The sequence below is a fragment of the Schistocerca gregaria genome, chromosome 4 (genome assembly GCF_023897955.1).
Source record: "Schistocerca gregaria isolate iqSchGreg1 chromosome 4, iqSchGreg1.2, whole genome shotgun sequence".
Classification (NCBI taxonomy): domain Eukaryota; kingdom Metazoa; phylum Arthropoda; class Insecta; order Orthoptera; family Acrididae; genus Schistocerca; species Schistocerca gregaria.
This window is the reverse complement of record NC_064923.1, coordinates 714,017,799-714,033,364: the sequence shown is the minus strand read 5'-3', so window position 1 is coordinate 714,033,364 and position 15,566 is coordinate 714,017,799. Positions and strand designations below refer to the sequence as shown.

General features: G+C 41.4%; 1 protein-coding gene and 1 non-coding gene across 2 annotated transcripts in view; one reads left to right on the top strand and one right to left on the bottom strand.

Moving 5' to 3' along the window:
• The window catches only part of LOC126266914 (clavesin-2), a 335,190-nt gene that overhangs the window by 202,259 nt on the left and 117,365 nt on the right, over positions 1-15,566 (bottom strand). The window lies entirely within an intron of this gene.
• Trnas-gga (transfer RNA serine (anticodon GGA)) lies at positions 4,161-4,244 on the top strand. The gene is given in 2 exon segments: positions 4,161-4,200; positions 4,210-4,244. It is a non-coding gene; the product is annotated as a tRNA-Ser (tRNA).

Genomic DNA, 15,566 nt, shown 5'->3' with positions numbered 1-15,566 from the left:
ATATCCATAATGTACAAACGTATAAGTACAGGTTTCAAATTAAGAAACACGATCCCGGACAGTATCTGTTCACTGGGCGCAGTTACTTCGTGTATCTACAACATAATTTTGGAAAATTCTCTGTGATAATAGCTCGTCATAGCTCTCTAGACGTCTATCGTTTTCGCCTACAGACGTTTGCACTTTGCAGTTATAAGCTGTCAAAACCGCTGCCAGCAGTCAGTAATTTCCTTAAGTTGACTCGATTGTACGAGTGTTTTAGTAGTAAAGAATAAATATATTAAATCTTTGTGTATGATGCGGCACTTTTTTAATGCATCTCAATGTTTATGACGTCATGGTTCAAATGGCTCTGAGCACTATGGGGCTTAACATCGGAGGTCATCAGTCCCCTAGACTTAGAACTACTTAAAACGAACTAACCTAAGGACATCACACACATCCATGACCGAGACAGGAATCGAACCTCCGACCGTAGCAGTTGCTCGGTTCCGGACTGAAGCGCCTAGAACCGCTCGGCCACAGCGGCCGGCTTATGGCGTCATAGCGCTCGAAATTTGTGTTATGATATAATTTTGTAGGTACAGTCAGCGGCATATGTGTGTACTGTTCGTAAGATGTCTTGCGAATGGAGTAGGTAGAAAAGATTTAATAATTTAAACGTCATGCGTAATGCGGCAGTTTTTTAAGCACCTTAGTTTTATGATGATATATCTCCTGTTCTATATGTGGTACGATGACGTGCTTTTGTAGGTGGATTTAGCGGCACGTGTGAACACTGCCTGCGAAACTTATTGCGAATACAGTTAGCAGCACAGAATTAAAAGGTCACGCGTGATGATGGAGTTTTTCAAGCATCTCATTGTTTATGACGTCATATCCTCTGAACTATGACAGGTAGGTGGTTCTTATCCCCACAGCCATTGTTGCCTGGCAGTAATGGATACGTGCACCAAGTTTCGTTGTAATCGGTCCAGTAGTTTAAGGAGGAGCCGTGGAGCACACACACACACACACACACACACACACACACACACACACACACATTTTATGATATGTATGGATTGCTATTCACGGAAGCTGTTCTATTGTAGGATTTAATGTTCCGTAGACGACGATGGCTTTGGAGAAACGACAGTAGTTGGCCATAATATACCAGTGGCTGAGATGGTTACTGTAGAGCAGCTGAATGAATCAGAATGTGGAAGTTGGAATAACATCACATCGAGTTCGATATGGAGGGTAGAGAGTAGATCAGCCTGTTTTGAAGAAATACTGATGTTCCCTATAAGCGAATTTGATTCAATTAATACGGTTGGGCTGGTATTGTAATCCCAGATCTTTCGTGTTTGGTTCATCTCAGATATCTCAATCAACAGATTGGATTGGGTTTTTTGGGGGGAAGAGACCAAACAGCGAGGTCATCCGTCTCATCGGATTAGGGAAGGACAGGTAAGGAAGTCGGCCGTGCCCTTTCAAAGGAACCAACGCGGCATTTGCCTGGAGTGATTTAGGAAAATCACGGAAAACGTAAATCAGGATGGCTGGACGCGGGACAGTCAATAGAACCAGAAAAGAAAATACTTTTAATGGGAAGAAGAAATCTTTTCTTTTATGATTTGCACTCAATTATCTGATAATGCCAGTATTTGAGTTAACTTAATTTTTAATGTTGATTTGTTTTAAAAAAATCGTTTTTCAATTATGCGGTTGAAGTAGCCGCTCCACTCTCATGCTTGTTCAGAGTCCCAGAAAGCTAATTGTTTACGTGCTCCGCAGAAACAAAACCCGCTCTGCTTTGCTGCTACGGAAAGTGCCGAGCTCTCACGATCGTTGTCTTTTCTAGACTGCTCGGGTAGCAGTGTGCCACCTTGAAAACAGTGGGCTGGATAGGAGGAAAAACTGGTTCCACCTGTCGCAGACAGCCGATAGTTTGCGCGCAACTCTGCAAGTGTGTGAAAAGAAACGGATTACGGTCTTAAATTTTTAGTGTCATGAAGGCCACTTTCTGAAGATAGTTGCGGGAACAGCACTCATCATAAACGCCGTGATGCGGAATTATTTTTTGAAGAAGAGGGACACATTTCTTTGAAAATGAACACGTGTAGCTATGCACATCCAAGTACTGTTTTATTCTGGAAATAATTGCCAAGGGTAAACCACTTTTATCTGCGTTTAAAATCACAGCTGCTGCTTGTCTGCAATTTAGTTATCCCCCAGTACATTGTCGAAGAGTGGATTCCACTCCTGTTTGTGTCATAATAAATTTCATCTGTGAACAAACATAATATAATGTAGTTAATATCCTACTTACTAAACCAATTGTCCACAAGGTATACATGTGAATCGCACATGCACTTATAATTATTTTCTTTTGCTTTAAAAAGTTGCGTGTATTAACTTACTGATTCGTACGTGTGCAAAATTAGCAAAAAATGGTTCAAATGGCTCTGAGCACTATGGGACTTAAGTTCTGAGGTCATCAGCCCCTGAGAACTTAGAAGTACTTAAATCTAACTAACCTAAGGACATCACCCACATCCATGCCCGAGGCAGGATTCGAACCTGCGATCGTAGTGGTCGCCAGGTTCCAGACTGTAGCGCCCAGAACCGCTCGACCACCCAGGCCGGCTCAAAATTAGCAGTTATTGTCATGTTTTTCACATACGACAGTGATTTGAAAGCCGGTCCATAGCATATTTAGCGACATTAAATGTTCACATGAACAGCACAGATACTTCCAATTTGGTTTGGTATATAGGTGCTACCTCACTTTCAAAAATCAAAAATAGATGTTACTCAGTAATATACGTTTTGTACCCCAGCTTCATGTTCCTTTGACTCCACGCCTTTGCGGGAGTCATCTAAGTGAAAACATTTTCCTCGTGGAATGTCTCCTAGTTTCGTAAAAATGTGGTAATCGAAAGTGAGCGTATGTGACTGTAGAACAAGTGGTCAATAATTTGGTAGCGAAATCGTTAAAATTTGTTGTGGTTTCTGAACTGCATGAGATTTCAAGTTGTGGTATTGGACGAAGCCAAAAGACAACGTACTTCGTCAGAAATTTTGAATTAGCTATTTTAACTTTTTTAGTGTTAAACAATGTGTATTAGCATTGATCATGACTCAAAGGGTGAAACAAATCTATGAACAGCCTACAGTTTCTTTCCCGAAAGACTGTTGTTATGAGGTTTTGAATTTAGTGTTTTCTCTCTCATGAATTTGGTTTAGTTGGTAAGCTTCGTTGCCTGACAGTTTTGAAGCATAAGAAACTTCAATTTCATCGCCAGTAACAGTGTGTCCTTGAGAAGATTCTAATTGGTTTTAGCGAGACTTGGAACAAAACCAAGGCTGCACCCTTCTCTTCTCTGTGTGCTCATTTGTAAGCCTATCCTTCATATTGTCCCTAAAAATTTCGAGAATAATGGTACACGCAATATATGGAAAGACTCTACTATTTCTCTCATTAATTGTGGAGCGACATCAACGTCGTATATTTCGTCAACCGAATAGCAGAAGTTCACTCTTTGATTCTCCAAGAATAAACATCCTTTGTCTCACACTTTTACGAAAGGTTTCAGTGAGCTACAGAACCTTGCCAGGACGTATCGACACATTACTAGTAGCCAGTAGCGGGCGAGAGCGCTGCAATTTCTATCAGGAGGTGCAAGTTAAGAAATCATGAGAGACAGTTTAGTTCCACAGAGGTTGTAGCCCACAGAGGCGTTTCGTAAAAAATGGTTCAAATGGCTCTGAGCACTATGGAACTTAACGTCTGAGGTCATCAGTCCCCTAGAACTTAGAACTACTTAAACCTGAGTAACCTAAGGACATCATACACATCCATGCGCGAGACAGGATTCGAAACTGCGACCGTAGCGGTCGACCGGTTCCAGACTAAATCACCTAGAACCGCTCGGCCACCAACGACTGGCCGTTTCATAAAGGTCATGCGGGGAAGTAAATGGCGGTTGTTACCGAATATGTGAAATTAATGAGGGATGTTAACTGTAATCATGCATCGGATACAAATAAAGGGTGATGTTTTGAAACTAATACAAAAGGAAAGAGAGTGAAAATGTTCGTAACGAAACAGCTGACCAGTAGCGTAGTTAATTCTGACCGAAAACCGAGCAAGGTGGCTCAGTGGTAGGCAGGCGGCCGGAGTAGCCGAGCGGTTCTAGGCGCTACAGTCTGGAACCACGCGACCGCTGCGGTCGCAGGTTCGAATCCTGCCTCCGGCATGGATGTGTGTGATGTCCTTAGGTTAGTTAGGTTTAAGTAGTTCTAAGTTCTATGGGACTGGGAACCTAAGCAGTTAAGTCCCATAGTGCACAGAGCCATTTTTTTTTCATTGGTAGGCACACTGGACTCGCATTTGAGAGGACGACGGTTCAAACCCGCTTCAGGACAGCCTGATTTAGGTTTTCCATGATTTCTCTAAATTACTTCACGCAAATTCCGTGACGGTTCCTCTGAAAGGACACGTCCGACTTCGCTCCCCATCCTTCCCTAATCCGATGGTACCGATGACCTCGCTCTGTGGTCCCCTCCCCCAAATCAACCAACCAACCAATCTAACCGAGTGATGAAATAACAAACACATGTCGTCCTACTGTGTAGAAACTGTAAACTGTGAAAGCATCTTTGCGCAATCAAACACTGAATACAAAATCGTATTTACCAGACTCGAGGCAATACCTACTGCTAGATCACTCCATCCCCATACTTAGATACTGTAGGTTGTGCCTGGAGTGTAGCCATGCACGGAAGTGAAACGTGGACGATAAATAGTTTAGACAAGAAGAGAGTAGAAGCATTTGAAATGTGGTGCTACAGAAGAATGCTGAAGATTAGATGGGTAGATCACATAACTAATGAGGAGGTATTGAATAGAATTGGGGAGAAGAGGAATTTGTGGCACAACTTGACTAGAAGAAGGGATCGGTTGGTAAGAAATGTTCTGAGGCATCAAGGGATCACCAATTTAGTATTAGAGGGCAGCGTGGAGGGTAAAAGTCGTAGAGGGAGATCAAAAGATGAATACACTAAGCAGATTCAGAAGGATGTAGGCTGCAGTAGGTACTGGGAGATGAAGAAGCTTGCACAGGATAGAGTAGCATGGAGAGCTGCATCAAACCAGTCTCAGGACTGAAGACCACAACAACAACAACAACAACAACAACAACAGGTAGTGTCCCAAACTTTTAGCATAAAATTTATGCAAATGGTTGCTAATTATTCTGAGCTAAGGATACAATAAAATCGGATATATCTGGTGCAGCGAGGTCATGAAGGAGTGAAGTGTGTGCGGTATGTGCTGGCAAAGTACAGTAGAGCACCGATTGTTCGAAACAGTTGGACACGAAGTGTGTTCGGATAGCTAACTTTTCGGATAACTTGTCATTTACGAAAACATAGGTGAGGCCCGCAAACGAAGTAGTACTGATTATGCTAATAAGAAGGAAGAGGAAGTGCGTTCTTTCTAAGGTTAACTTTGGTTTCTAGTGTTAGTCACAGCACAAATCCACATTTCTCAATTATAACAAAATAAAAAGACTTTTTCCGCTTCCGAAGGAAGACGCGTCATGAACTGCACACTGCGGGACTTTATGAAGCGGTGTTTGGTTCTGGAAAAAATGGAAGGACAATAAAAGAACGGATTAATGGAAATGAAAACCACACACGTTTAAAACAAAGTGTGAAATCTGCGGCAGCAGAATATCATGACTGCGGCCAATGCTAGCCAAAGAATGTAACGTTTGCAGAATGAAAGCCTGAGAAGAGGTTGAGATATCTAAGAACGAAACAAATTTCAAAAGACGTGGCGGATGTAGGGTTCCAGAATCTTGTCTCCCTGCCATCCAGGAAGTAAATACGCAGCCACGATGCGCAAGAAACAAAAATAACTACTACCTCTGCGGCACGATAATTTATAAATTCACCTTTTCTTTCTCTCCCTGTTTCGCTCTCCATGGCCCTCCGTTAGCAGTCGGAAAAATTTCAACCAACAGCCACACTTAGACAATTTGTGATAAGGATTTACCAAACGGCGTCTGTGAGTTACTGCAGCTTCAGTTTCATAACTGACGTTTATCAGAGACAAAAACACTTTAGTTTTAAGAGCTCTGATGACCTCGATATGTACCGCTCATAACACCAACCGTCATTATCTGTGTAGAATATCTAAAACCACGTCATCAAGCGAGCCAATGGGACATACTTGTATGTCGTAAGGTGTACTGCAAGCTTAAGATTTTCCAGTCTGCTTCCAGCTGGATACGTATTCTAGATATGAAAGAACTTTAAGAAACTCGTACCTGGGGCGTTGCAAGTGTGGACCATATGGTGTTAGAGGGTTCTCACTACCTATACGACTTGATATGAAAGAGAACTATGCACAGAAACACTGGTGTTCATCTTTGAACATCAAGAAGAGTCAAACTAGGTGGATTTTAGTGACGTGGTAATAGCAAGGGGGCATGTGTCAGTGACAGCAGAGGTGGTCAAAACTACTGTAGCGTAATTTTTTGCTGAAGCTGATGTTTCTTCTGAACGACATGAGGTTTAAAGTTGTGCAACTGGACGTTACGAGCCTTAGCAAACGGAATTGAAGTTTCATCGTCAGTAACAATGTGTCTTGAAGAAGATTTTTCATTTATTGTAGTGGGGCTTTTAAAAATGCAATGTGACACCCAACACTTCTCTTGGTGACCATTTATAAACGAGCAAGGTATACGTCGTTAATTTCGTCTGCACTCAGATTGTCTGCAACCGTTATTTGAACAGTGGTAAGCCTAGGCGCGGTTTAGGAACTAGATGGAAGTTACTGAATATGAATACAATTTTGCTGAGTAGCTGCAGGTGTCGCAGCTTTCCCGAAACAGCAAAACTTGAATCACTCGACGAGAGGATGATATTATTTCTTACTATAAACACCAATCTGGTTCAGGGTAATTTAACACAAAGTTTAGCATACCGTCGACAATTTGGTTATAGACTACTGGCCATTAAAATTGCTACACCACGATGATGACGTGCTACAGACGCGAAATTTAACCGAGAGGAAGAACATGCTGCGATATGTAAATGATTAGCTTTTCAGAGCATTCACACAAGGTTGGCGCCGGTGGCGACACCTATAACGTGCTGACATGAGAAAAGTTTCCAATCGATTTCTCGTACACAAACAGCAGTTGACCGGCGTTACCAGGTGAAACATTGTTGTGATGCCTCGTCTAAGGAGGAGAAATGCGTACCATCACGTTTCCGACTTTAATAAAGGTCGGATTGTAGCCTATCGCAATATGCGGTTTATCGTATCGCAACATTGCTGCTCGCATTGGTCGAGATCCAATGACTGTTAGCAGAATCGGTGGGTTCAGGAAGCTAATACGGAACGCCGCGCTGGATCCCAACGGCCTCGTATCACTAGCAGTCGAGATGACAGGCATCTTATCCACATGGCTGTAACGGATCGTGCACTCACGTCTCGATCCCTGAGTCAACAGATGGGGACGTTTGCAACACAACAACCATCTGTATGAACAGTTCGACGACGTTTGCAGCAGCATGGACTATCAGCTCGGATATCATGGCTGCGGTTACCCTTGACGCTGCATCAACACACAGGAGCGCCTGCAATGGTGTACTCAACGACGAACCTGGGTGCACGAATGGCAAACGTATTTTTTTGGGATGAATCCAGGTTTTGTTTACGTCATCATGATGGTCGCATCCGTGTTTGGCGACATCGCGGTGAACGCACATTGGAAGCGTGTATTCGTCATCTCGATACTGTCGTATCACCCGGCGTGATGGTATGGGGTGCCATTGGTCACACGTATCGGTCACGTCTTGTTCGCATTGACGGCACTTTGAACAGTGGACGTTACATTTCAGATGTGTCACGACCCGTGGCTCTACCCTTCATTCGATCTCTGCGAAAACCTACGTGCAATGCACGGCCGCATGTTGCAGGTCCTGTACGGCCTATCTGGGTACAGAAAATGTTCGACTGCTGCCCTGACCAAACTATTCTCCAGATCTCTCACCAATTCAAAACATCTGGTCAATGGTGGCCGAGCATCTGTCTCGTCACAATACACCAGTCACTACTCTTGATGAACTGTGGTATCGTGTTGAAGCTGTATCTGTACACGCCAGCCAAGCTCTCTATGACTCAATGCTCAGGTGCATCAAGGTCGTTATTACGGCCAGAGGTGGTTGTTCTGGGTACTGATTTCTCAGGATCTATGCACCCAAATTGCGTGAAAATGTAATCACGTGTTAGTTCTAATATAATAGATTTGTCCCATGAATACCCGTTTATCATCTGCATTTCTTCTTGGTGTATCGATTTCAATGGCCAGTAATGTAGTAGGTGAAAGGAGGTCGTGTTAGATCTATTACCACAATTTGTGATTCATTGTTAATATATTCTGATGAATAAGGTTGGCTTTTGCTTTTGGACCTCTTTCTTGCTGCATATTCGTGTGCGCGTCGATAGGCATTTATCTGTGTCAAAGATCTGTAGTTAGCTAGCCGTCTGCTGCGGTAGTGCAATACATCTCTGAGTGGAAACTTCAAAGCGTCCCACACCTAGCGACGGAACGCAGCGTTCCGTAGCAAGCGATATCACCTGCAATCGGTCGCTCGCATCGACATTCCACACATGAGCGATTTGACAAACAATTTCAGTCAGTATTACGAAAGTCATGGTGTTGAAAAATTTTGCTATGGAAAATAAGCTGCTATGTTTAACAGCAGCTGCAGCTAATTTCTGTATCATCACCAATACTTGTAAAACATAAATTCAAAAGAAACGAGAATTAGTTATTCTATTGATGACCTCAGATGTTAAGTCCCATGTGCAGAAGGTAGATTTCTGTTTACAAACGATCACTTTTATAAATGCATGGGGAAAGAAGAGCAAATATAAGCTAAAACATTGTCACTAAAAAGAAAACGCTTCCGCTTAACATTACAGAAGCTTAAGCGATAATGAAAGCGGGAAACCACTGGGCGCCATATACATGCGCGTAAGCACTGTGTCTTGCTGGTGTTAAGTAGCATAATTTTAGATTAAAGCAATACGATAATTTCTTACAGACGGCCACTAATAAATGCAATAATTTAAGAGGTATACATTAAATATAAAATTTTCTGTAAAACATTTATGTAGCAAAGTGATACTGCACGTAGCTTTAGTGTGCAGAAGATAAGTTACAAAAAATTACTTCTGTTACCAAAAAGGGTGGAGGACATAATAAATGGATAAAGTTGCATCACAACATGAAAAAGAGAAACTTCTGCTTAACTGTGCCAATATCATTTTTGGAATATCAACTGTAGGAAGAGGTGCTGACAAAGCCACGAAAGATGAAACCTAGTGATTTAAAATGTCAATAGCTCAACAATAGAGAAAAAATAAATTTAGGAAAACAGCACATTCACCGATATTAGTGGAAATCGGTAATCACGTATTATGTGACCGTGAGCAGCGGTTTAAATCGTTCAAGGAAGTGTTTATTCGCGAGTTGCAATGAGCGTTCAAAATGTTACCGTCTCCCTTAGCAAGATGTTTATAAATTTCAAGTTTTTCTAATAAATCCAATTTCCAGCCTTTTATTTCCTTACTTAAAACTACGGTTTCTTCTAATTCCCTCGGAAAATGGTATTAAATAAGTAACTGTTTAGCGAATGATGAATTATGGAGATTTCCCACTTTGTACCCAACACGTACTCCTTGTATCTGTCTTTAATAGCTCTACCGGTCTGCCGTATATAATAGCTAGGCAATCTTTACAGACGATTTTATAGACGCCTGAATTTGTGAAAGGATCTTGTTCAGTTTTTAATGTATGTACTAAATTTTCTTCAAACTATTGTTCGTAGAGAAGGTAACTTCACGACCATATTTTCAAGTGATTAGACAGCCAGTCCAGTCCTGTAGGATACATTGCCTGAAAATGGTATCGAAATAAACTTGCCATTTCCTTCTTCATTATTCTTCAGTTTATTGTCATCTAGTGCTGAAAATTTTTTATTTGCCCTTTTGTTGCTAAGTATCTGATCGACTACACCAACGGCTAATAAACCTTTGTTCGGTAACTGGTTATCTGATTTTTTCAACCTCTTCAGGTTTACACAGTTTCTGTTTCGCAGCCGTGTTTAAGATTTTTATTAATTTAAATATTATAGGAAGAGCTAGTGGTGGTTTCAATTTGGGCAAAACTCGCTTCTAACTGTTCTGCACCTTCACTTAACACAGCGGTAACACCAGCATATCTCAGCATATCTATTTTCTTACCACGTATTTTAATTCCTTCCATGTCTCCTAGTTTCTCACTAATATCATCTATTACCCTCTGAATGTATTCATTAAACAAGACAGGAGAGGGTGAGCAGCCATGTCGTACACCCTTCTTAACAATAGCTTCTTCCTGAGGTTCCCCACAGTCACCTCATCTCTAAACAATCTCTGCATTACTCTTCTGTGCTCATACTTTGTGTCAATCTCTCTCGGCATCTTAAAAAGCTGTCGCCATTCTTCCCTGTCGAATGTTTTTTAAGTAGATGAAGGCAACGTACAAAGTACGTGTCTTGACCCTTGTTTAATCTTTTCTCAAGAATTAATCGTAAGCTGAGTATTGCTCCTCGTGTGCCTACAACTCCACTAAGGCCAACCTGGTCGTCCATGATCTTTGCATCTATCCTACCTTATATCCTTATATCCTTCTTAGAATGATAGAGGTCAAGAGGTTCGAGGCATGTGTTATTGAACTTAGGGTCTTGTATTTTTCACGTCTGCTTGCAGATGCTTTCTTTGATACTGGCGCTGTGATGCATTTTTTAAAGTCTGTTGGGAGTTCCCCGGTTTCGTATATAACTTGGCAGGTAGGAGGTTCCATGCCACCAAAAATATTCTCAGCTGTTGTACAAGAAACATTCATATCCTTAAATTGGGAAAGTAAAGAAGAAAACTTGCTAATTCAAAAAAATCTGATCCACCATTGTTTTATTGATGACGTTCCACTGTCTGCGTTACGGAGATGCTCAACAAACTCCATTGCTAAACGTTACAGGAGAGGCTTTGTGCATCGCGGAGAGATTTACTACTGAAATTTGGAGGGAGCATTTTCGGGGAACAGTCGGACAACATATTACTCCCCCTCTCCTATAACTTGCATTGAGTCTCTATGGCTCCCTTTTCTTCCGAATCGTTTTCCTCAGCATTCTTCAGTTGTTTCATGTCCATTATTTCCCGCTTACAGTTTTTCAAGGTATTGTTTCCACATTTTTACTATGTCTTTCTGCTCATATAATATTGTTCCATCTTCAATTTTGATTAAACTCCATTTTATTTGCCTGTTTCGAAAGAAATGTTTAACTAAGTTATAGGCAAATTCCAGCTTTCCTACCATGATTATTTTATTCAGCTCTTTGCATTTTCCCTCCAACAATCGTTGTTTAGCCTTTTTTGACTCATGATTGATTTAATTCCTCAGTGCTCTGTATTGCCTTTGTGCTTCATCAGTGTTCTCTTGTTTCAACTTTCGTCTTAAATTTATTTTTGTTATTATCCTTTTTGTAATCCAATCATTTTTTCATTGCCTTCTGTCTTCCAACTCCTGCTCGTAGGATATTACGTTTCAAGGACTCCCAACTTTCTTCAGCATTCGTGGTGTTGTTAATAACTGTAGCCATGTTTGTTTGTTCCTCCTAAGTCGACCTAACAATACCATCCTTTAGTCTATTCAGACCTCATTTCTCAGATGTTATTTTCATAAGGTTGTTTAATTTCGGATCACGTTCTCCTATCGCTGTGTTCTGGTCACTATCAATTTCTGTGCCTGGGTAGCTTCTACGGTCTCTTTTTTTGATTCCGCATCGTTTGTCTAACTAGAATGTAGTCGATCTGATATCGAGGGGCTTTCCATGTATACCTTCTCCGTGGACGGTGTTGAAATCACGGTTTACGTATAACTAGTCGATGTTCTGTGCAGAACTCTACTTATCTATCTCCCCGTTTATTTCTTTCTCCGAGCCCAAAAGGTAATTATACAATGGAATCTCTTCCTTCTCCCATTGATGTAGTCCAGTCCTGCAAGCCTTGCTATCGGAGTTAAAACTGACTGCGAGAAAGAAAACCAAACCGCACACATTCACAGCACCGTACTTTCGCTTTCGCCGTAGGTTTTGACAGAGAAACTGTACATGGTTGTTTTAAAAAATACATAGCGTATGTCCGTCTGAATTTTTATTAGGGTACAGGTAAAAATTTCAAGTAAATTGGTCAAGAACTTTCGAGATTTTTGCTAAAAACGTTTCCCTGTGACGGATTACATATACGTAGATAAATTTTTAAAAAAATGTAACGCGTTTGATAGGGTATCATGTGAAAACGTGAAGTCAATCGGTCAGCAGCTTTTCAGGATATGTGGTAACAACGTTATACAACGATTTGTCTTTATTTAGTAGTATACATTTAAATCATGATAGAAGCTAGATTTATGTTAATATTATTAAACAGACTAAATCATATGTCTTTATATCGTTGTGGAAATTCTGTGAACATTTACTGTCTAGCATTATGACACTAAATTACTGTGTTTTGTACGACCATGCCTGCGATAGGCATGAAAACGTTTGCAGTTGTTTCTGCATCCAGCTCTCAGTTTCACGCCCTAGGTGGATGACACAGACTCAGTGTCGCATAAGCAGTGCCGGTGGATGTCGCATTGATATGTGAGGCGATCTGAAGAGGATTTACACATCTGTCTTCATCCACAGCACTGTCCCCACGGCATTTAGCGGCACTAAGCGAGACGTATGTGGTGAGGGAGAGGGGGGGGGGGGGGGGGTTGGGAGTAATATGTTGTCCGACTCTTCCCGGCAAATGCTCTCTCGAAATTTCAGTAGTAAATCTCTCCGCGAAGCATAACGCCTCTCTTGTAACGTCTAGCAATGGAGTTTGTTGAGCAACTCCATAGCGCAGACAGTGGAACGTCATCAATGAAACAACAGTGGATCAGATTTTTTTGAATTAGCAAGGTTTCTTCTTCACTTTCCCAATTTAAGGATATGAACGCTTTTTGTATGATGGCTGAGAATTTTTTTTTGTGGTATGGAACCTCCTACCTGCCTTATCACTCAACACTTGATTTCTATCTGATAAAGTATAGCGTAATGAAAGAAGCACCGATAATGTATTGTTCCGTACGTTGTCATATGTTGAGTCCATGGTTTATTTCTCAATTGCTACTAGTAAATAAGTGGCGACTAAAACGTCTTTTAAAAATTTTCCAATCAGCTTTTATTGCGCAGTTATCGCATGTAATGGCTGTGAGATTTATGATGATTTGTAATGTGTTAACTGCCAATAAATAAATCTGGTTGTCTGTCAACAGCTTATATTGGAGAATATGGTGTTCCTTTAGTTGTGCGACTGCGGGCACCACACACATAATACCCAGGATTGAGGCTGCTGTAGCTCCATTTTCATAAAAAAAAAAATGGTTCAAATGGATCTGAACACTATGGGACTTAACATCTATGGTCATCAGTCCCCTAGAACTTAGAACTACTTAAAGCTAACTAACCGAAGGACATCACACAGCACCCAGACATCACGAGGCAGAGAAAATCCCTGACCCCGCCGGGAATCGAACACGGGCGCGGGAAGCGAGAATGCTACCGCACGACCACGAGCTGCGGACCCATTTTCATCGAAGTAGGTTCTGGAACCTCCATGTTTGTAGCCTGAGACGACGAATGGAGTGTTACCGTCTCTTCCTTCCATTTTCAGTCCGTCCTGATGTAACAGGCCAAAGAAGTAGTCACCTTTAAACATAGCTGTGACAATTGTGCGTAATTGCGTACCGACTAGCAGAAAACAATTTCGCAGTGCCATCTGTCAGTAGATGGGAAATAAAACCACAAATGGGCGGCGGCTGCTCTCCAAGACAGCCACCAGTAATACGATTCATCTTCGAGGGTATTTCGCAGAATTACAAACAGAAGACGGAAAACTACTTGAGGTAATATCGGGCCAAACATGACATTCTGTTTCTGTGTTACATAAGGTATTTTTTCTCAGAAGGTAGTAGTTATAATGTATACGGCACGATAATTGAGGAGGAAAAAGAAAACCTACTTAATAAGTCGATTTGACTAATGTTTAACAAAGAATGTGAAACTTCTCGTATTCCAGAGTACCGGTTTGTCATGTTTGTAAATAGCTTTACTGTAGCAGTCCCTTGCATTTACGAAAAGTCTATGAATATACAGAATGGATAAATAAATACATCAAAGTACGGTTTCCGCTAATTTGTAGCATAATGTGACGAATTTCATGCAAATAAATTTTAACGTTCATAGACAGGTTCGAATCCTGCCTCGGGTATGGATGTGTGTGATGTCCTTGGGTTAGTTAGGTTTAAGTAGTTCTAAGTCTAGGGGACTGATGACCTCAGATGCTAAGTCCCATAGTGCTTTGAACTATTTGAACCATTTGTGCACCTTTCTCTGTTAAGTTATTTAGACTTTCATAATGTGTACGAGGGTGGAGAAATTGGGCATGAAATATTATTAACTTTCTGCATATTTATTTTTCTTGTCTACGTATTTGCTGATCTTTTCCGCTATACGGCTGCGAATTGTAGGGTGTAACATGCCAGTGAGTAACGTTACAATGTCAATACATGAGACACAGAGTGCCGTAATCGAGTTTCGAATTCGAAGTGTTCGTCCACGCATGGAGCACCCTCTCTTTCAGCATGACAATGATACACCATACATAGAGCACTGCGACATCTGCGACAATCCGACGCCTTGTGTTCACTGTCATGGATCTTCCTCCACTCAGTCCCGACTTTGCTCGATCCGATTCCAAGACTTAAAGAGGAATTCACTTCGCCAATGATGAACCCGTGCAAGCAGAGTCAGGTAATGGTTTCGTCAACAAAGTCAAACATTCAGTGTTGGCCTTATCAACAAACTGGCCTCTCTTTGGGAGAAATATGTTAGTTGCCAGAGTGACTATGTTGAGAAATAAATAGCTAGACACGAAGGATGAGGATTTAGACTGTTAATACAGTTCTTTTTTTAAAAAAAAGATTTAAGAGTTTTTCACATAAAAATTCAGAGGTATCATTTTTCAGCAGGCTCTTGTAACTATATTATAACCTACTGAAATAATTATTCAAAGATTAGCACTGCTTCATTATGAGAAACTGATTCGTCTACCCAATGTGAGGTAACGAGCGAGTTGTGGCGCCCTAAAAATATTCTAAGTTTGGGGCTGGGGCCTCTCGGCGGGCCATGGCTCGTCGGTGGCCGCATGGTGCCGTACGTTTGCCGGGGTCCAGGGACTGCGTGGCTGAGAATTCCATGGTGATGCTGTGTCGTTGAAGGAGACATGCCAGGAGTGCCAAAGATGACGGACTTCGTGAATCCTTCATGGCGGCCATTTCAAAGTTAGTATAGAAATAAATAGTAGCCGGATGAATGATGAAACCTTAAAAAGAAACATGTACTTTACCATTATTTACACGACGATTCTG